The sequence below is a fragment of the Mustela lutreola genome, chromosome 9, assembly GCF_030435805.1.
Source record: "Mustela lutreola isolate mMusLut2 chromosome 9, mMusLut2.pri, whole genome shotgun sequence".
NCBI classification, from domain to species: Eukaryota; Metazoa; Chordata; class Mammalia; order Carnivora; family Mustelidae; genus Mustela; species Mustela lutreola.
The window spans coordinates 23,646,887-23,669,647 of record NC_081298.1 but is presented as its reverse complement, the minus strand read 5'-3'; the positions used below and the strand labels follow the sequence as shown (position 1 = coordinate 23,669,647).

The window sequence follows — 22,761 nt, the reverse complement described above, 5'->3', positions numbered from 1 at the left end:
CTTCTCCCTCTTCCTCTGCCTGCTGCTCCCCCTGCTTGTGCACTCTTTCTGTCAGATAGATAAGTAAAATCTTTAAAAAAAAAAAAAAAAAAGAAAAAGAAAAGAAAAGAAAAAAGAAAAAAAAATGGATGCAAGTAAAAATAAATAAATAAAATGGATAATCTGTGTGTAAATTACACCTCATTAAGTTGACCAAAAAAAAAAAAAAAAACAAACAAGCAAACCCAACACCTTCGTCAAACCTTAACTATATCTAATGCAACTGTTTCCATGATTCTGACTTAGCCTTCAAACAGTATTCTACAGATAAATTATCCAAAAGGCAGAGAATCCAGGGTGTCTGGAATTTTTCAGTAGCTACAACTTACAGATTATATATCAGGCACTGTTCTAAGCTCTTTACATTATGAACTCAATTAGTACGCCCAACAATCCCATGAAACAGATTCTATTACCCCCCCCCCTTTTTTTTTTCAAATGAGGGAACTTAGGCACAGAGAAGTAATCTGCTTATAACCATACTGCTAGTAAGTGACAGGGCCATTATTCAAGTCCAGGCAGTCTGATTCTATCTAGAGGCTGGTCTTTCCACTCCACTCTCTCAGACCCCTGGAGTATTCACTAACAGCATACTCTCACCTCACTGGAGACTGACAGGTTCATTCACTCATTCAACAAATATTTAGGTATGCAGTATATGCCAGATATTGTTCTAAATGCTAAATATACAATGATTAAAAAAAATATATAGACACAGTATCTGCTTTTATGGGGCTTACATTCTAGTAAGAATTTAGGTTTAAAGCACGGATTCTTTTTTTTTTTTTTAATTACCATAATAATGTATTGTTTCAGGGGTACAGGTCTGTGATTTGTCAGTCTTACATAATACCCAGCGCGGACCACAACACATACCCTCCCCAATATCCATCACCCAACCACCCCATCCCCGACCCGCTTCCTCCAGCAACCCTTAATTTGTTTCCTAAGATTAAGTCTCTTATGGTTTACCTCCTCTGTTTTCATCTTGTTTCATTTTTTCCTCTTCCCCTATGATCCTCTACCTTGTTTCTTAAATTCTGCTTGGCAGTGAGATCATATGATAATTGTCTTTCTCTGACTGACTTATTTCTAAAGCACAGAGTTCTTTTTTTTTTTTTTTTTTTTTAAAGATTTTATTTATTTATTTGACAGATAGAGATCACAAGTAGGCAGAGAGGCAGGCAGAGAGACAGAGAGGAGGAAGCAGGCTCCCTGCCGAGCAGAGAGCCCGATGTGGGACTCGATCCCAGGACCCTGAGATCATGACCTGAGCCGAAGGCAGTGGCTTAACCCACTGAGCCACCCAGGCGCCCTAAAGCACGGAGTTCTTAAATCAAAATATTTTTCCTCTTATTTATGGAAAAAAAGTCACAAGTTGCAATAGTGGCCAGATCTGCTTTAGCTAAAGTTGTGGTTCCCAAAATTGTCTGTACTTTAGAATCACCTGGGGACCTCTTAAAAGTTCCGAAACCCTTGTCATAGCCCCAGGCCAATTAAATCACAAAGGAGTGAGGAGTAGGGAAGGAAGAGAGGCAAAGGCATCAATAATTTGCCAAGTTCAACAGATGAGTCCAAGGTGAAGACAAGTTTGAACTTGGCAAATTATTGATGCTAGGGTTTTTATCTGATTGAATAATGACAAAATTCATTCATGGTGACAGAGTAAGACATAGATGAATGGGGGGCGGGGAACAATGCCAAAACTCTATATACTTGTCTTTCTCTGAATCAGAGATTGCAAGGTACCTTTTTCCCCAATGTTATAAATTCTGAAAACATGAGAAAGAGGGCCATATGTTTTCCTTCTTGGATTTACTCAGGCCTCCATTCCCCTCCAGAGTCACAGACAAATAAGATATTCAGCTTTTAATCTTTTCTTAGTACTTTCCAATGAAACCAATAAAGAATTCTGCCATGTTACATATATTCAACATAACTGAAAAAGGTAAGGCTCACTTGCTTTTCTGTTAAAAAAAAATGCTTTTCTAATAGGCAGATCTCATTTAATTCAGTTGCTCTGGGTCCCATTTACATGTAAAATGCAGCCTACCAAACTAAAATGCCCCACGGACACTAAGAACAAAATGCCTTATTTTTAAAAAGTAAACTCTATTTCTAACTAATTCAATCCTTTTCTTATCAATTGAAATTAATTTTTTTAATAAAACAAGATTGCATTTGTATTCTATATAAACAACAGACCTGTTTAAGAACTCTCTGACCAGTCTCAGAAAAGATAACAGATGTTCAGTAGGACCCCTCTCCATTCCATCCAGGACCTAGACAGAAAGGGAAAAGGGCAAAGAGGAACAAGAGAAACATCAGAAGAAAAGACTAAATATATAAGCCAAATAAATCTATACAAAGTAAATTTTTGTAACTGGCCAAATTCCTTCTTTCTACCACTGTTTCTGCTAATTTCACTCTAAAAAGGCTTGTTAAAATACATGAAATTACCTATAGTCTCAAATCCAGTGTTTCTTAAAAAGAAAAGTTTTCATAATCATCAAGAAAGCTTTTTAAAGGGGTGCCTGGCTGGCTCAGTGGGTTAAAGCCTCTGCCTTCTGCTCGGGTCTTGATCCCAGAGTCCTGGGATTTGGGCTCTCTGCTCTGCAGGGAGCCTGCTTCCTTCTCTCTCTCTCTCTCTAACTGCCTTTCTGCCTACTTGTGATCTCTGTCAAATAAATAAATAAAATCTTTTTTTTTAAAAAAAGAAAGCTTTTAAAAAAACATCAACAGTCCTTATACAAGTGTGTTCATTTTATAATTTACTATGTGTATCATTTGGGTACTCTGCATTGTATGTGTTATACTTTAGTTAACAATTACTAAAAAACAGATAAATCTGTCTTGGGCAGAAATCCTGAAGGATTCCAAAGAAGTATGAAGCAGAAACAGTCACACAGAGGTTACATGATTTGCCCTAGATCATGTATGTAGTCAGCTACAGACTAAATCTTTCTTGTCACTTTCCTACTCTTTCTGTTGTAAAACTATGAATGTACTGATAATAATATACTTTTTAATTTAATATTTATTCTCCTACTTATACTCTGAAAAAATTTTCATCACAAATGACAATGCAAAAACCAAACAAGCAAGTAAACAGAAAATAGAGATGTCCTATGTTCACAACTGTGCACTATCTACATAAAGAAGTTTAAAAAGCCTAATTTAATTATTATTCTATCTGCTTTCACTTTAACCAATGAATATCTCTATTCAAATGTTTTAAATAGATTTGTAGTGGGCATGGGAAATGGGCAAAATGGGTGAAGGGGAGTGGGAGGTAGGTCCAGGCTTCCAGTTATGTAATGAGTAAATCATGGAGATGAAAGGTACAGCTTAAGGAATATAGTCAATGATATTCTAATAAGAGTTTTATGGTGAGAGATGCCCCTTATGGTGAACTCAGCACAATGAATAAACTTGTCAAAGCACTATGGTGTACATCTGAAACTAAAGTCACATTAGTGTGACAACTATACTTTATTTATTTTTTTTATGATTTTATTTATTTATTTGACAGAGAGAGATCACAGTAGACAGAGAGGCAGGCAGAGAGAGAGAGGGAAGCAGACTCCCTGCTGAGCAGAGAACCCAATGTGGGACTCGATCCCAGGACCCTGAGATCATGACCTGAGCCGAAGGCAGTGGCTTAACCCACTGAGCCACCCAGATCCCCCGACAACTATACTTTAAATAAACAGCTTTGTAAAATGAGAATCCTAGAATTCTTCTGGATTCTCCCTCATAAATAAAAGCATATCTTCAGCTTGTGCCAAATGTAAGTAGAGCATGTGACTCTTGATCTTAGGGTTTTAAGTTCAAGCCTCATGTTGGGTACAGAGATCACTTAAACATAATATCTTAAAAAAAAAAAGATGGCTAGTAATAATTTCCTTAATACTTTACCAAGAGACTCTTCTACATGAGTTTTTAACTTTATATTTTGAAATCATTTCAATCACTTCTCAGCCTTTTGGCTAAGATCAAGTGAAATCATTTCAAACTTACAGACCGTAAGTTATTATTTTTTTAAAAACTTTATTTTTAAATAATCTCTATACCCAACGTGAGGGGCTTGAACTCACAACCCAGACATCAAGAGTCACATGCTCCACCGACTGAGCCAGCCAGGCACCTCCATGAGTTATTGTTTAAATAGAAATTATGTGTAGAGAAGTCCCTCATAATTTCTAATCCAGAATTTGAATACTTCCAATGGATGCATTCGTTCAACTACCTTTTACCAATTGTGTATTATGTACCAAGCAGGACAAGTACTTTCTTGCTCCTGAAGTTACTATATAAGAAACAAAAATTTTGTAGAATGAGAAATTTAAATAACATTTATATGAATGCCTAAATCTGGATATTATTTACTACTTACTAAGTACTAGTAAAGTATTACTTTACTTTAGTACTTAAAGTACTTATAATAAGTTGACTTGTTAACCACATAGACTTAAAAGTTTCAGGATAATTTATAAGGCATTTAAAAAGTGAGTAAACAGGGGCGCCTGGGTGGCTCAGTGGGTTAAAGCCTCTGCCTTCAGCTCGGGTCATGATCCCAGGGTCCTGGGATCAAGCCGCAAATCAATCTCTCTCTGCCTGCCTCTCTGCCTACTTGTGATCTCTGTTTGTCAAATAAATAAGTAAAAATCTTTCTTTAAAAAATGGGTATATAAAAGCAACCAAATGAAACACTCAAAGAAGAAGAAATAAAATACATTCTGGGTGCTTTTTGGGTGGGTATGTAAAACAAATGTAAATCCAACTTTTATGAATTTGAGATCTATCCCCGTTTCAAAAAAAAAAATGAAACTGTTGATACAAGAGCCTTATGTTTTTTAGGTTTCTCTACTTAGAATGTTTTTTATTTTTTATTTTTTTTTTTTTAATTTTTTTTTTTTAAAGATTTTATTTATTTATTTGACAGAGAGAAATCACAAGTAGATGGAGAGGCAGGCAGAGAGAGAGAGAGAAGCAGGCTCCCTGCTGAGCAGAGAGCCCGATGCGGGACTCGATCCCAGGACCCTGAGATCATGACCTGAGCCGAAGGCAGTGGCTTAACCCACTGAGCCACCCAGGCGCCCCGATTTTTTATTTTATTTTTAAAGGTTTTATTTATTTATTTGACAGAGATCACAAGTAAGCAGAGAGGCAGGCAGAGAGAGAGAGGAAGGGAAGCAGGCTCCCTGCTGAGCAGAGAACCTGATGCGGGGCTAGATCCCAGCTTGGGATCATGACCTGAGCTGAAGGCAGAAGCTTTAACCCACTGAGCCACCCAGGCGCCCCTAGAATGTTTTTTAAAAAAGGAAACATGTCTCATTACAAAATCTCATCAAAAGAATGTCCCCTATTATATATTTACAATCTGTATCTTTTTTGGTTAAATTATATTGGATTTCAGCTATATTTTGAAACTTGAAATTTATCTATTATAAAAACTCACTGTTACACTAAATAAAATTTTTAAACACACTATGCAAAAAGGAAATTACCAAATCTACACTGAACAAATGGTCAAATTATATGAAAAACTAGCTCAAAGAAGATTTAAAAAATACTCATCTTAATAAAAGTAAAAAATATATTTGCTAGTCAGAGAAGAAAACAGTGTAACTTCACAATAGATCTGGAAGTCACAACCTTAAACCTGTGATCAAAGTTATCATCAATAGTGGGACAACTAAACATCTGTGTACCTGTGATATGAGGTAATGTGAAGAATATTTAAGTATTTTTGCCAAAATGTTCAGCTAGTATCTAATCTAGTCTTTGAACCTTCCAGTTTAGGCAGATATAAGTAATAAAGGAATAAATATCACTAAGAAAATATCAGATAAATCCACAATGTAGGAAATTAAAACTGCTCTGGTCTCAACAAATCAATGCCCATGAAAAGAATTTTAGAAGGTAAGAAAGCAGACAAGGACAGAGAACTGTTCCAGGTTTTAAAAAGACTACAACTACATAAATAATAACATGCAAATGCAATGCATGGTCCTTAAATTTGATTCCACTTGAATAAGTCAGCTATTAAAGTCATTTTGGAGACAGTGAGGGAAACTTAAATACAGACTTAATGTTAGATAATATCAAGGAATTACTGATAATTTGCTAGGTGTGACAACAGTACTGTGATTATGCGGAAGAATGTATTTGAAAGAGATTCATGCTAAAATGTTTAAAGGCATAGTTTCATGATGTCTTTATTTTTAAAAGGTTTAACATAATAAGTATTTTGTTAAGCATATGACTATACATTAAATATAAGTGGTGGGTAGAAGGGAGTTTATTCTACAGTTTCAGGGTTGTTTTGTATATTTGAAATTTTTCATAATAAAATATTTAAAATATTTTAAAAATCCACATATTATACTGGAAGAAAAAATATAAAAAATCCAATAATAACTAGTGGCAGTGGCAATATAAACTGCTAGTTATTCTAAAGAATAAGCTGACAAGATAGCTAAAAAGTGATTATCCTCAAACCAAACTGTATCATTTTAGAGACTATATTCTAAGAAAAAAATTGAGGGAAAAAACCTTTATAATAACATGTTACAGCAGTATAATTGAGAATTGCAAACCAAAAATAAAAACAAAATGGAAATCACCCAAATGCCAAATAAACAGAATACTTAAACTTTGGTTATTGTGTATCCAATAAAAGTAAGTATATAAACATGTGGAAAAGTACCTCAATATATTGCCAAACGAAAAAACTATTTAAAAAAACTATGAATTAAACTTGTAAAGACTGTATCCATATGCTAATGACTAGAAAGTGTTTTGTTTGTAATATTTAAACACAATTTTAAAAATTTCATGAGGACACAAGTTCTTTGAGAATATATTAACAATGCAAATATACAATCAGGAAGAACTGCCTAGAGACAAATAAGAAAAAGCACCTGAGCTCTGCTGTTGACCACAGTTTGAATGGGCATTCAAAATTTGAATAAAGTCCTATTGTGGACAAAAGTCAACATAACTATTACTAAAAGGACAAAGAAAAGAGGCACCTGGCTGGTTTAGTTGGTAGAGCATGTAGTTTTTTATCTCAGGGCTGGGAGCTCAAGCCCCATACTAGACATGGAGACTATGTAAAATTTAAAAAAAAAAGTTTTTTTTTTAAGGACATAGAAAAAAAGTGTAGCATTGGCTTGGACAGTACACAATCTTTCTCAATTCTTTCGATTAGTCAGATGTTTAGAAAAGATACGGAAAGACTGAAGAGAGTTCTGAGAAAAATCAAGAGATAAAAAAAGGATGGAAAAGAGGTGATTTTGAAGAAAAATTTGAAAAAAAAAAATGAAGAGCAACATGACTATTAATACTGAAATCCATGGAGAGGCTTCTGAATAGAGATCCTTAAAAACTGATGTATTTCAATGTCCATGGATGACAGACCAAGAGGCTAAAGAACCCTCAAAGTTTGTTGTTGTGGTCTTTTTCCAAGTGCTGCTTTTTATATAAGTTGGATTCCCTGACTGTCCTGGTGAAAAGTTACGGGCATAATTGGCATTGGCAAACGAGGGAGGCTCAGTGTGTGAAATCAACAACCATCTGTTTTTCTTCGGGGTGTCTACTTAGCCATGATCACTAGGTTAGAGAACCTCCTTAAAGCTTGAATTAGCTATCCAAAGCTTGAATCAGTTACCCACCTTATTTCAAAATTTTGCAGTACCATCCTGTTCCCACATACTACCCACTCAGCAACATTTGAATGTCCTAGCTCTGGCATCTAGGGCCCCAACAAACTACTCTGGCTTCATCTCCCCACAATGCTCCCACATAGCAGGGAGTCTGCTTGTCCCTCTGCCCCTTGCCCTGCTCATTCTCTCTCTCTCTCTCTCAAATAAATAAGTGAAAATCTTAAAAAAAGAAGAAAAGAAACATCAAGAACTGATGGAAGCTAGGAAGAGGCAAGGAAAGAGTCTACCCTAAGTCTCAGAGAGAACATGGCCCTGCTGACACCCTAAATTCAGGTTCCAGTTTCAATAACTGTAAGAGAATAATTTTTGTTGTTTTAAGTCACCCAGCTTGTGGTAGTTTATTATAGCAGCCCTAGGAAATATACCAGCATTTCCATGAAGCCTCCCCTGATCCTCCAACTGGTAGCAGAACTCTCTCTCTTTAATTTCCATTGCATTTACAGTGCATTTAAAACATTTATGCTCCCCCACCCCCCTTTTCATTTATGTTCCTACCACTTTCCCAGATGAATTAGTTTCCTAGAAGGCAGAAACTAATTACTCACCAACTGGATATACCCCTCAACACTGGTAAGCAGTCAATATATACTATCATAATCACATTTTCCTCCACACTTAATTATTCTGATTGCAATGCTTCTGAATGAGTCATCTCCACACATACTAAAGAGTTGAACACAATCTAAAAGAACTCAGCTGAAGGCTCATTTTTTTTAGGAAGCATTCCTAGATTCAGACTTATACCAGCTATACCAATGTATTTCACACAGATATGTGCATACATGTAGGTGCACATACTGCTTATATTATACTTAATATCCACAATGGGAAAGAATATTTATTTAACAAATCCATTATTTGGGTCTATTGATTGGTCTCTTACTAAGCCTAGTCAGATGCTGGTTTACCTAAAATCTTCTCACCTATACTAGCATTTGGTGGTTAACCACAATGTCTTTGATTTCTCCAAGTGTTTGAACTTTTTTTTTTTTAAGATTTTATTTATTTATTTGAAAGAGGGAGAAAGAGTACAAGTAGGCAGAGAGGCAGGCAGAGGGAGAGGGGGGCGCGGGCTCCCCACTGAAGAGGGAGCCCCTTGTGGGACTCGATCCCAGGATCCCGGGATCATGACCTGAGCCAAAGGCAGACACTTAACCGACTGGGCCACCCAGGAGCCCCGTGTTTGAACTTTTTAAGTCTGTATTTTATAGTAGGGACACAGTCTTACTTTCACATAATATTTAAAATTACAAGAGACTTCATCTAATGAACAATTTCCTTCTGTAAAATCCAAAACAGGATCTGATTCACAAATTTGCAACTATTTCCTCCTGTGAGAAACTGCTGCTGTCTGGTCTTTAGAAAATATACATAATGGTATTATAGAACTCATATCCAACAGGTTCAATACTGGTAAAAGTGCCAGCTAATGGAAGCTTTTGTTGCCTTTCTGTGTGTGTTGGATTGGGAGGGGGCAGGGGTGATGGCTGTAGTTGGTTAATGTTAAATACAAACTTACATATCTATTTAAAGTATGAATGCCCTCTGAATTTGGTGATCATTAATATTATTAGTGACAAAGATTTTTTTCCCCTGGCTTTATTGAGATATAATCAACATACAGCATTGTGTTAGTTTAAAATGTACAATGAGACAGATACACATATACACTGCAAAATTACCACAATAAATTTAGTTAACACATCCATCACTTCATATAATTACTTTTTTTTCTTTTTGGGTGTGTAGCAAGAACATTTAAGATCTAATTTACTCTTTCAGCAACTTTCTAGTCTTTAATACATTACTGTTAACTATAGTCACCATCCTGTACTCCAGACCCCCAGAAGTTACTCATCTTACAACTGGAAGTTTATATACTTTGACCTTGATATCTTCATTTCCCCTTCATTTCACCAAATTCTAGGGCTATGTTACTCCCTCCAACAAAGCCACAATACTCCCTTAATGTACACATCTACCTATATCTCTAGTCATTTATTAATGATTACTAATGACTTATTTAATAATGATTTATTAATGATTATTGATGATTAGCAAATACTGAGCTCCTAGGCAGCCACTTCAAGTTCTTTTTAGAATAAAGTGATGTAGAAAAAGATTACATTTTTTAAAATAAATGTGCCAGACAACACAATAGGTAGATAATGGAGGTGAAGGAAGAGAGGGACAAACAGACACAGGGTCAGTTCTGAAGGAGCACTAAATCTAGCGAGGAGGAAACGAGTAAACTAGTTCCACATTTCTTCTTTCTACTCATGCTGTTCCTACATTCACTAGCAGGCTTACTTTCTTAGGTACAGATCTCATTATGTCACTGGCTAAAAACTTTTGATGACTCCCATTACTTAGTCGATCAAATCTAAACTTCCCAGCCTGGAACTGAAAAGGATTCAAAGCCTTCCCTTATTCACTTGTATAGCATACAGAGACTAACACAGGTCTTGGAATTAGACTGCATGGACTCAAATTCTTTCCCCAACAAATGTTAGCTCTTTTCTTCAGTTTATCTGTAAAAAGGTATAAAAATTAGTGCCCTATCTCACAGGGTTGTTGTGAGGACTAAAAGAAATACTAATTAAATGCTTGGAAAGGGGAAAGCAGGAAGCCTGCTTCTCCTTCTACTACTCCCCTTGCTTGTGTTCCCTCACTAGCTGTTTCTGTGTCAAATAAATAAAGAAGTTAAAAAAAAAAAAAAAAATGCTTGGGAAGTTATCCGGCAAATAGTAAACATGCAAAAAATGTGAGCTACTACTATCATTATTGCTATTGTTGTTCAATCTCCATTTCTAGCCTGACCTCCAACCACAGCCCTGTAAAAATCCTGTTCTGCAGCCAAACTGGACTCTTTTTACTATTTCCTAAATACACATCTCTACACCATTCTTGGCAGCTCCACTAAAGGCCACCTCTTTCAGGTACCATTCTCTGATATTCCAGCTCCATTAACACATTACCTCTATCCCACACGACACTTTAACTAGAATCATCTTTGTATCCTGGGGAGTTCTAGCCTAATGCACATGGTAGGGCTCAATAAATGTATCGTAAATGAATGAATTCCTGTTTTTCCTTCCTCTCATCCAACCATTCTCTTGGAAAACAGCTCCACATCACAATTAAAAAGATCTCTTCTGAAATGTTTCATAAAGCTAGCCAGCTTGTTTTCTTTTCTACCACCACCATGGTAATTTCTAAATGTACCCACACACATTTCTAAATGTACCCAGTAATTTCTAAATGTACCCAGTGCCTAAATATTCAGTGATTTGAAATGAATTTCATCTCATCTTTTAATTTCAATCATCATTTTATTCATTATGATCAAGAATGACTCATCCTTAGAAATAGCCTTTGGTTTTTACTTGCCCACAAACTCATTTGCCAATTTCTGCCAATCTGACCCTTATCCTAACATATCATTTATTGGGTTGGAAGAGAGAATATTTAAAATCTCAGTGAAGTAAGAACAAGAAAATGAAATGCCTACAGAGTAATAAAAGTAAATGAGCAAAACAAGAAAGTAATGAGGACCGCAGAGCATTAGAAAACAAACACCCATCATACCTAAAAGCTTTAGCTTTTACTCTGTTGCTATGAGAGAATATGAGTTTGGTGTTGATAGATCTTCCAAATTTTCAAGGTAAGTCAGAAATCTGTGGACATTTGAGCCAAACAAAACATGTTTGCAGGTCAAATCCAACCAAAGACTGCTGGTTTGCAGCCTCTGTTACAGAAGTTCTCTGCAAAAGAAGTGATGGGTAAGAGGAGTTCCATCCCAGCAGAAAGTCTGAAGCGGCAGCTAAAACTGCAGAAACTGGAAGCACCTCCTGTAACACTCAGTTTACCTCTCACAACCATTCTGTTTTGATCTGAAAACCAAATTAAACAGACAATTGTGTTGAGTATGTCGAGCCCCTACACTATGCCAGGTGCTGGATAACAGAAATGAACAATAGTGCTAACTATAAGCTAACCGCATTCAGCAACTCCTAGGTGCCACACTGCTCGACACGTTACATGAATTAACTCACCTATTCCTCACAACTCTATGAGATAAATACTATTATCCTTATTTTATTTTATTATTTTTTTTTAAATATGTCTTTTTTTTTTAAGATTTTTATTTATTTATTTGACAGAGAGAGAGATCGCAAGTAGGCAGAGAGGCAGAGAGAGAAGGGAAGCAGGCTCCCAGCTGAGCAGAGAGCCCTATGTGGGGCTCGATCCCAGGACCCTGGGATCATGACCTGAGCCGAAGGCAGGGGCTTAACCCACTGAGCCACCCAGGCGCCCCTTTATTTTATTTTTTTTTAAGATTTTATTTATTTATCAGAGAGAGAGGGAGAGTGAGGGAACACAGGCAGACAGAATGGCAGGCAGAGGCAGAGGGAGAAGCAGGCTCCCTGCTGAGCAAGGAGCCCGATGTGGGACTCGATCCCAGGACACTGGGATCATGACCCGAGCCGAAGGCAGCTGCTTAACCAACTGAGCCACCCAGGCGTCCCCTATTATCCTTATTTTAAAAGCTGAGGAAACCTGGGACATCTGGCTGTCTAAGTAGGTAGAGCATGCGACTCATGATCTTGCAGTGGTGAGTTCAAGTCCCGTGTTGGGCTGGCTGGTGAGCTAACTACATATATACATACACAGGTACATAATACATATATTTATACATACATACATAAAATAAAAGCCAAGGAACCTGAGCCACAAAGAGGTTCCACAATTGTCCAAGGTCACATAATTAGCAAGCAGCAAAGCTAGAATTAGGACCCTAGTCAGACTCCACCAAAAGAGCACATAATTTGAAAACAAAGTGCCATTCAATAAATGGTGCTGGGATAATTGGTTATACAAACACAAAAAATGAAACTGGACCATACCTCACATGACATAGTAATTAGAGATCTAAACATCGAAGGCAGAACAGTAGAGATTCAAGAAGATAAAGAATAACTGCAAAATCTTGGGGGAGGAAAAGATTGATAGATTTGACTATGTTAAAATTCACAACTTCTTTTAGTAAGAGAAAAAGTGATTTAAAAGATTAACAACCTGGGGCGCCTGGGTGGCTCAGTGGGTTAAGCCGCTGCCTTTGGCTCAGGTCATGATCTCAGGGTCCTGGGATCGAGTCCCGCATCGGGCTCTCTGCTCAGCAGGGAGCCTGCTTCCTCCTCTCTCTCTCTCTGCCTGCCTCTCTGCCTACTTGTGATCTCTCTCTGTCGAATAAGTAAATAAAATCTTTAAAAAAAAAAAAAGATTAACAACCTGGAAATTATATCTATAATACACATAATCAACAAAGGATTACAAATGAGAAAACATAAAGACATCTTTTGAAAAAGACAACTCAACAGAAAAATGGCAAAAAAAAAAAAAAAAAAAAGCCCCAGCATGGTCTAAGCTGCAAAAACCTGTCACTACCACAGCTGCCACATAGCAGATCCCACAACAGACCCTGGCATCGCTGACCAATATAAAATATTCAGGGCTCTATATCATACTGCAGATACACAGAGCATGGAGGACTCAGCCAGAAGGACAAAGCCAAGATGCTTATTCTCCATTTTATAGGAACTAGATGGCAAACCAGAAGCTGAACATCTAATCCCCAGACATTGATCAGATTGGCAAGCATCTTTAGTAAAGGGCCAGAGAATATTTTCAGCTTTGTGAACTGTATATCTTCTCTCTAAAACTACTCAACTCTGCCATTGGTGGTGTGAAAGCAGCTAAAGACAGTACGTAAATAAGTAACTGTGCCTATATTGCAATAAAACTTTTTTTACCTGAATAAGTGGTGGGCCAAATTTGACATGACCCAGAGTTTGCTGACCTCTGAAACAGACAGCTATAATTTTTCTACATTCCCTACTTCCCCTGCTTTTTATTAATTGGAAATTTTCTTTTTTAAAAGATTTTATTTATTTGAGAGAGAGTAAGTGAGAGTGAGCACAAGCAGGGGGAGAGGGAGAAGCAGACTCCCACTGAGCAGGGAGTTGACATGGGGCACAATCCCAGGACCCTGAGATCATGACCTGAGCCAAAGACAGATGTTTAATCTCTTAATCTAGTGAGCCAACCAGGCACCCCTTTCCCTGGTTTTTATATCTGCTGACACTTACCTCTGATTTCCTTAAGTGAAAACTACACCATGCTTGACAGCTTTGCAATGGTTTCCAAGTCTACTACTCTAACCCAAAAAACTCTTCTCCCTGATTTGTGACAATTATCACTTCATTTTCCTTTCACCCTTTTTATAACCTCTTTGACAGCCACCATCCCAAATCAATAATCTAAAATATTCTTTTTCTCTTACCACGTGCAATGTCAATTATCAGCACCTGAAAATTCTAATTTTGTTCAAGGCTCACAGCCTCTGTCTTGACTAGGCCTTCATTACTCCTTCCCTGCTCTCCAGTCCACCCTCCATTCAAAGAACATCCATTTATTTCCTAAAATTTAAACCAAATCATACACTCTTCTTCCTTGGACAGCATGAATGCCTCCCTATCAGCTAAAGATTCTGTCTAGCAAAGTCCTTCTCAGCCAGGTTCTGAACAACAGTCCCTGATCACTTTTTCTGCACACATATTATGCTCCCGCCACATTCAACTGTATCTCCTGAAATGCATAACTTTACCTGTAAAGCTCTTTTTTCCAACTCTTCAATTGGCAAACTCCTCCACCTTTCAGGACATGTCTCAAGTATCACCCTTTCATGAAACCTTCCCTAACTCCTAGACCTGAGTTGTGCCTACTTCTGTGTTTTTTCAACCTTTGATACTGCTTTGGTATTCATCCTGAACTATCACTGTTAATATGCTCATTTCTCTCATGAGACTGAATATCTAATGTGAAAAGACCCTGTCTTAAAGAACTTTGAATCCTCACAGCCCAGCATAATGCTTGAAATATATTAGCGTACAGTAAATATCCGCTGAATGGAAGACATGCTTGGTGGTAGAAGTAGGGTTTCTTTAACCCACTGAGCCACCCAGGCGCCCCTAAAAGTAGGGTTTCTTAACCTGGGGTTCACAGATGGAAATCCACAAACAGAATTCAGAGGGGTCTATGAACTTGGATAGGAAAAAAGCAGAACAAAACTATCTCTTTATATTCACTAACCTCTAACTGAAAGTTACCATTTTCTTCAATTATGAGTTATAGGCAACAAACCACTCTAGTATCGGTGGTTATCTGTGACTGTCACAGTTATCACAGATATCTTTATATCATACTACAGTTGTTACTGATATCTAAAAGTCTTACTTATGTTCATGTGTTTAAAACTGTAATTGTCAGACCCATCACTAGATCCGATTTCTTAATGTACTGATAAAGTATCTATATTGCTATTTTATAATTTGTGTATTTCGGTATTTCAATATAATGGTTTTCTCTATAACATGGTATTTTGTTTTACTCAATTAAAAAATGTTATTCTGGGCGCCTGGGTGGCTCAGTGGGTTAGGCCGCTGCCTTCGGCTCAGGTCATGATCTCAGAGTCCTGAGATCGAGTCCCGCATCGGGCTCTCTGCTCAGCGGAAAGCCTGCTTCCCTCTCTCTCTCTCTCTCTGGCTGCCTCTCCGTCTACTTGTGATTTCTCTCTGTCAAATTAATAAATAAAATCTTAAAAAAAAAAAAATGTTATTCTGAGAGGGGTTACTATTTTTCTGAGCAGCTTCACCAGATGCCAGAGGGGCCCACTGCACAAAGGCCTTCCTGCATTATCCCAGAACAAATGAATCTTGATGCCTTATATACGTATGTATGGTATACATGCATCAAACATACTCAGAAAATCTTACTTGCTATGGGCATCTTTATAACCTTTTGTTTAAAGTCCTTGTTGCTTTTATGGGAGCCCCGAACTACCATTTCATGACTGATTTGCATAGTTTTCCTCAGAATTCTTCCATAACCCATATGAACTTTGCACTCTTCCCTATTTTTTTTTTTAAGATTTTATTTATTTATTTGACAGAGAGTGAGAGAGATCACAAGCAGGCAGACAGGGAGGGAGAAGCAGGCTCCCTGCTGAGGAAAGAGCCTCCCAGGACCCTGAGATGGTGACCCGAGCTGAAGGCAGAGGTTTTAACCCACTGAGCCACCCAGATGCCCCGAACTCTTCCCTATCTTAATCAAACTTTTAACTGAAATTTGATCATGATAGAGATCCTGGGTGTGTACCATTCATTGTTCACAGTTATCTTTTTTGGCTTTCTGTGTCCCCTTGCTGTACAGTAAACACCTAAAACAGAAGGAGCATCTCTTACAACTCTAGAAAGTTAGAAGTCAAGAGGGTCCTGAAGATAACTTCTTTGCACAAATGGAGGGAGGCTGGAAATGATCAAATAGTTGGTTACCTGCACTTTTTTGGTATCCCCCTTCAGTTTTTCTGACAAACCAATTACCAAAACAAAAGAGATTAACAGTTCATTGATATATGCTGCAGAGCTCACCTTAACACTTTTCTCACAGCTAACAAATTCCTCTAAGGCAGTGTGTTGAATGAGGAGGCAGAGGACCTCCTTGGCCAGGAACTTGTGAGATCTTGAGGAGTCATCTTTATCTTTCTATGTCTCTGCTAAAATCACTACATGATCTGAAATTGTTACATGATCTCTAAGACTTGTAGTTTTTACACATTCATTTCTCTTCAACATTCTTACTGGCTTCAAAACGCCTTTCTGATGACCTCCCCAGGTGACCCCGCTCTTAAAACAGTGGGCTGTCCCCTTCCTGGGAAGACACCTTGGGTCACCGCCCACAAACAGCCCGGTCCCTCCTTTTAAAGAAACACACAAACTCCCTAAGTTGATGGAGGCTCTTTCTTCTTGCCAACCAGTTCCAGTCCATACACTCCATTTGTTGGCCAGCTCCGGCACCCAAACTTCGGTCCCTCTTTTCCCACTTTCTCATCAAAGTCTTACTATTTTCTGTTGCTCTTCCCAATAGGGAGTAGAATACGCTAGGGGAACATATGCCTTCAGTCTCTGTGGAATTATAAGGCTTTGCAATTCGGCGCCGCGACTCTGAGAACTGCCCAATCTGATACTCGCGCCTGCATCCAAAGGGCCCCCATTTCTAATATTTCTAATCAACAGCTTCCCCCCCACCCCCCACCCTCCACAAAGAACTGTCTCGGCTCTGACAGCCAGAGCTTAGACCCCACGCCCTCTGGGTCCTGACTGCCCTGGGGTTCTGAACACGAATAGCCTAACCAAACTCCAGTCCTGGCCTCCAGTCTCACGGACCCTGACCCCAGTTCCGTTTGGACTCAGTGTCCCTTCTCGACCCCCGGCCACAACCCTACGGTCTGCTCCCGCCGGTTCCTCGGGCATGGAGCGCCACCCTGTGCAGACCCCGGCCGGCCTTGCACTTCCTCAGCGCCCCAGACCCCGCGTCTCGCACCCTCCCTAACCCCGGCCGGCCCCCGCTCCCTCTAGCACCCCCGCCCGCAGGCCCGGGGCCCGCTCCCCAACATGGCGACGGGGACACGAGCGCGGCGGGCGGGGCGGCTCCGGGCCGGGCCCGCACAGGAGCCGTGTTCCACTGCCGGCCGGCGCCATTTTCCCGCGCCGGGCCCGGGCGGCGCCTCCTTCCCGCGGAGCCAGCGGGGCCGGGACCCCAGACGCCCGGCGGGCCCACCCCTTACGGGCCCGCGTCGCCGTCACCTCACCTGAGCGCGGCCCCAGCCCTCCCGGGCGGGCCTTGGAGCAGCGGCCCGGGCCGTGCGTGCCCGCCGCCCTCCGTGTGTCCGTCAGTCAGTCCTCGCGTGCGTCCGTCAGTCCGGCCGTCGCCCGGCCGCCCGCAGCCCGACCCGGCAGGGCCTCAGGGAGCCGGTGGGGAGGGGGATGGGCCGGACCGGGCCGGGGAGGGAGGGGGAGGGAGGGAGAGAGGGTGGGAGCGCGGGAGGGGGCGGGGCGGGCGGGGGCGGGCCCTGATCACGTGGCCAAACGTCTCCGAGAGCGCGAGGCGGAGCGCGCGCCCGCTCATTTGGGTGCAGAGCTTAGTGTCGGTTTTGGGAGAGTCTCCGTCTCTGGAGCTATAATATTAGTAGCTCTTGGCTCCTCTTCGGAGTCAGTGCACCGCCCTATAGGAGCCCTCTGCAGCCTCAGTGTACGTATCTGAAATATGGGGATAATAGTAGTGTTTGCAGAGACAAAATGAGGGAAGACGTGGAAAGCACTTGGCACAGTGCCCGACACATAGTGTCTAATAACGTTAATGGTGATAAAGATAACCTGTAGCCTTTTTTATTATTTGCCTGTAAGTCCCTCTCTACTTTTTCCCATCACCATCATCCTAGTGAGCTTAAGGGAATGTGGCTCCTCTCCTTCCCAAAATGTAGGGACGCCTCCCCAGCACTGGAATTGATATTTCTCATATAGGCCTGGGTTCAGAACTGGCTTTCACTCCTGATTTTTATGTGACTATCTCTACTCTGAACCTCAGCTTTTTCATCTGTAAAATGGGAGTTATAGAGTCTGTCAAGAGCATCACGAAAGATAGAACATGAGCCAGTGTATTGTAAACGGATTGCATACTGGTCAGGCGTACTAGTAGTGTCATCTAAGGAAAGAAGTCTGTAGTCCTTTCATTCCATTGAGCTTACACGGTGTGCTTGGACTGCTGCAGTAGTGATCCTCCCTGGCTCCCCTTCAATCTTTTCTCCCTGCTGTCAGAGTAATGTTTCTACCTCAGAAAGTTTACCACGTCTCACCCCTACTTAAAAGTGTTTGATGGTTCATATTGCTCTTAAGATAAAGGTCAAATAGATGTCTTACTCTTGCCCTTGCCAAAACTCTAGACTTACCTTAGGGCCCTCTTCTTCTCTTTCTGGGCTGTAATTACAGTGATCTTCACACATTGTACTTCCTCCCTTCTCGGGACCCTTGAACACGTGGATCCTGCTGCCTGATATGCTCTCCCTGCTTAGGTAAACTCATCAGCCTTCAGATCAAACTCAAAATCACTACCTCAAGGTCTCCCTCCCTGACCATTCCCAAGACAGGTTCTCTTACTTATCCTCAATAGGACTTACTAGGTTGTTTATTCCTTGTCTTCTCCACTATACTGTGGACTCCAAAAAGAGGGAGACATTATCCATCTTGTTTACCACCATTTTCTCAGCATATAGCACAGTCCTGACACAGGGGAGGTGCTCAATAAATATTTGTTGTGTTTGGGGGCACCTGGGTGGCTCAGTCGGTAAGTGTCTGCCTTCGGCTCAGGTCATGATCCCAGGGTCCTGGGATCTAGCCCGGCATCGGGCTCTCTGCTCGACGCGAGGCCTGCTTCTCCCTCTTCTACTCCTCCTGCTTGTGTTCCCTCTCTCGCTGTGTCTCTCTCTGTCAAATAAATAAATGAAATCTTTAAAAAAAAAATTGTTGTGTTTGTGAATCTTGGACACTGTGCTAGGTGAGGGACCCAAAAGGGCAAAGAAAAATAAAGAGGGCCACAAGGAGGTATCTCAGGTTCTTGAGTCTATGAAATTAACAACAAAAGATCTGACAAGATCCTTGGGGGGGGGGGCACTTTTAAGCTTTTTCTTTTAACTTTTAAAAAGTGAGGTATAGGGCACTTGGGTGGCTCAGTTGTTATGTGTCTGCCTTCTGCTCAGGTCATGATCCCAGAGTCTTGGGATCCAGTCCAGCATCAGGCTCCCTGCTCCGCGGGGAGCCTGCTTCTCCCTCTCTCTGGCTCTCTGCTTGTGTTCCCTTTCTCACTGTCTCTCTGTCAAATAAATAAATCTTTTTTTTTAAAGTGAGGTATAATTTACATACAGCAAAATGCAAACATCCTAAGTATACGCATGATAAATTTTTATCTGTGTTCTTGTGTTGCCACCACCCTGATCAATTTATAGAATTATTAACCCAGAAAGTTCTTTTTTTTTTTTTTTAAAGATTTTATTTATTTGAGAGAGAGGCAGTGAGAGAGAGCATGAGCAAGGAGAAGGTCAGAGGGAGAAGCAGACTCCCCATGGAGCTGGGAGCCCGATGTGGGACTCGATGCGGGACTTGGGGATCATGACCTGAGCCGAAAGCAGTCGTCCAACCAACTGAGCCACCCAGGCGTCCCCAGAAAGTTCCCTTTTGTATCCTCCTATATATCCCTTCCCAGTCGATACATGCTCTCCCAGAGGCACCACTATTTTGACCTCTAGCGCCTTAGGTAAAGTTTGACAATTCTTGAACTTCATATAGACATATACACGTATATTCTTTTATGTTAGCCTAGAACTCTGACATAGCTAGAGTGACTCTTCAGATAATGATAAAATTAGTTACTTGATTAGTGAATTAATCTGAAAGGCTGAATGAGAAACTAGTTAGACAAAGCTCCTGCCAGAAGCCAGCCCAGAGACTGAGATGACATCATCCACAAACCTCCAAGTCTCACAATTTCTAGGGGAAGAAAGCTCTGAAAGATTTTAGAAACTCAACAACAGCATCAATAAAAGTCCAATTTAAAAATGGGCCAAGGGCTTGAATAGACATTTCTCCAAAGAAGACATACAAATGGCCTATAAGCATGTAAAAAGATGTTCCATATGTCATTAGGGCAAGGCAAATCAAAACCACAATAAGACCATTTTACAGCCATTAGGATGGCCATTATAAAAGGAAACACACACACACACACACACCAGAAACTGTCAAGTGTTGGTAAAGATATGGAGAAATTGGAACACTTATGCATTGCTGGTGTGAATGTAAACAGTGCAGCAGCTGTGGAAAACAATTTGGAGGTTCCTCAAAAGTTAAACATAGAATTACCATTGATTCAGCAATTCAACTTCTGGATGTTTACCCCCCAAAAAGTAGAAGCAGGGACCTGAGCAGATTTTCTACACTCATGTTCATAGCAGCATTATTCACCAGAGTCAAAAGTTAGAAGCAACCCAAACGTCTATCAGATTAATGATAAACAAAATGCGGGGCACCTGGGTGGCTCAGTGGCTTAAGCTGCTGCCTTCGGCTCAGGTCATGATCCCAGCGTCCTGGGATTGAGCTCTTAGTCCAGCACTCTGCTCAGGAGGGAGTCTGTTTCTCCCTCTGACCCTCTGCCCTGTCGTGCTCTCTCTCTCTCTCTCTCTCTCTCACTCTTTCTGTGATTTAAATAGATAAAATCTTTTAAAAAATAGTTAAAATGGTGAAATTAATTATATTTTTTTACCACAATTTTTAAAAATGCCAGAACTTGAGCCACTATGCTAATTTTTACCTTGTTATCCATGTCCTTGAATGGAGAGCCATAAGTTTTCCTGGGATTAGCAAGGATGCAGGGAGGTAGGACACAGGGGCCTACTTGGGCACCCACACATTCTGTAAATGCAAATAGCAGAAGCATAGGCAACATAAATAGTTGTTGTCTATAGGAAGTCAGCAAAGGGACAGAAACAGAGTATGAACTGGCACTAAATATAGCATAGTAATCACAAGTTTAGGTTCTGAAACCAAAATATCCAAATTCAGATTCTAGCTCTGCCACTTATTAGCTATGTGACCTTGGGAAAATTCAACCCTCTTGCTATGCAGATGAGGAAACTGGGACCAAAAGGAGAAAAATGACTTGTCCAACAGGGCCCAAAGTATTTCCCCTTTTGTTTGTTTCTTTTTCTTTTTCTTTTTTTTTTTTTTAAGATTTCATTTGTGAGAGTGAGAGAGAGAGAGGAGGGGGCAGGGGAAGGGGGAGCAGCAGGCAGAGGCTGAGGGAGAACCAGGTTCCCTGCCAAGAAAGGAGCCTGATGTGGGACTCCATCCCAGGACTCTGGGATCATGACCTGAGCCAAAGGCAGACACTTAACCAACTGAGCCGCCCAAGCGTCCCCCTTTGTTTGTTCCTTAAACCTTACATGGTTTTTATTTTGTTTTGTGTCTGTAATGAACTGTAAGCTCCCCAAATAAGGTATTTTTGTAATATCATCACTTGTAACATAAATGAACTTTTTTGTGCTTCAGTTGCCTCATCTGTAAGATGCAGATAATAAAGGCACCTTACAGATAAGGTGTAGAGGATTAAGTGAATTAGTAGAAATAAGATGTTTAGAAGAATACCTACCACTTATGATGGCTTCAGCAATGCCAGATTCACAGAGGCGTCCTAGCAGGGTATAAGGCTATTTCACAGAATGTTTAGAGCAAAAGAAGTCGTCCTAAGACATCCAGGATTGTTCTGCATTCAGACTTTGGTAAAGAAAAAGCAAATCAAATGTTCTTTGGCATAAACAAATTGGTTAGCATTTATTGAACTTTTGTTTTCACATGTTAGTTCAAATGAGCTTAAACTTTGATAGTGAATACCTCAGCTATGTCTTTAAGAACAATATCAAATGGATTTCATCAATCACGCCTCTGTAATGAAGCCTCCATAAAAACGAACAAAGGACAAGTTCAGAGAGCTTCCAGGTTGGTGAACCTGTGAAGGTATGCTAAGCAGGATGCACTGGGGGAAGGGTGGAATCTGCTTTTCCTTCTCCAGACCCTATGCTTGCATCTGACATCCGAGTTATATTCTTTTGTGATAACTGGTGATCTACAAAAGGAAGTGGGGGGAAAAAGTCTCAAAAGACCAGCAGAGCTCCAAATGGATTTGATTTCTTTCAAAGGACTGCATAGCACTAGCCTGAAGAAGAATAGTCAACCTCTTTCAAACTTAGAGGGACTTGATTTAGTGGTATTCATCAGACTAGAAGTTATAAACCATCAAGCCAATGGATCTATTTCCTCAGGATTGTAAAGCTGGTGAAGGTGTAATCTGTGTTGAGTCTTCTTGCAAAGTATGAGATGTACTGGTATTGCAGACAATGTATACTATGACAATTAGAGCACATTGATTATTTGTACTACACAGAATTGAAACACCAATATAAATCATCTATTTGGGACTCAGGCTTTGTAAATTGGGAAGAGCAAAAAATCACAAATGTCCACTGAAGCATGGGTATATAGGAACA

General features: G+C 40.1%; 1 protein-coding gene across 8 annotated transcripts in view; it reads right to left on the bottom strand.

Moving 5' to 3' along the window:
- NCOA6 (nuclear receptor coactivator 6) overlaps positions 1–17,706 on the bottom strand; it is a 102,786-nt gene extending 85,080 nt beyond the window's left edge. For 4 of the 8 annotated variants that reach the window (XM_059133454.1, XM_059133455.1, XM_059133456.1 and 1 more), the window contains exons 1-2: positions 17,479–17,706; positions 2,245–2,321 (exon numbers count right to left, since the gene is read on the bottom strand). The gene's annotated coding sequence lies outside the window, so the exon portion shown is untranslated. The remainder of the gene's footprint in view (positions 1–2,244; positions 2,322–17,478) is intronic. The other 4 variants (XM_059133451.1, XM_059133450.1, XM_059133457.1 and 1 more) reach the window with 2 other exon arrangements.
- Between the last annotated feature and the right edge of the window lie 5,055 nt (positions 17,707–22,761).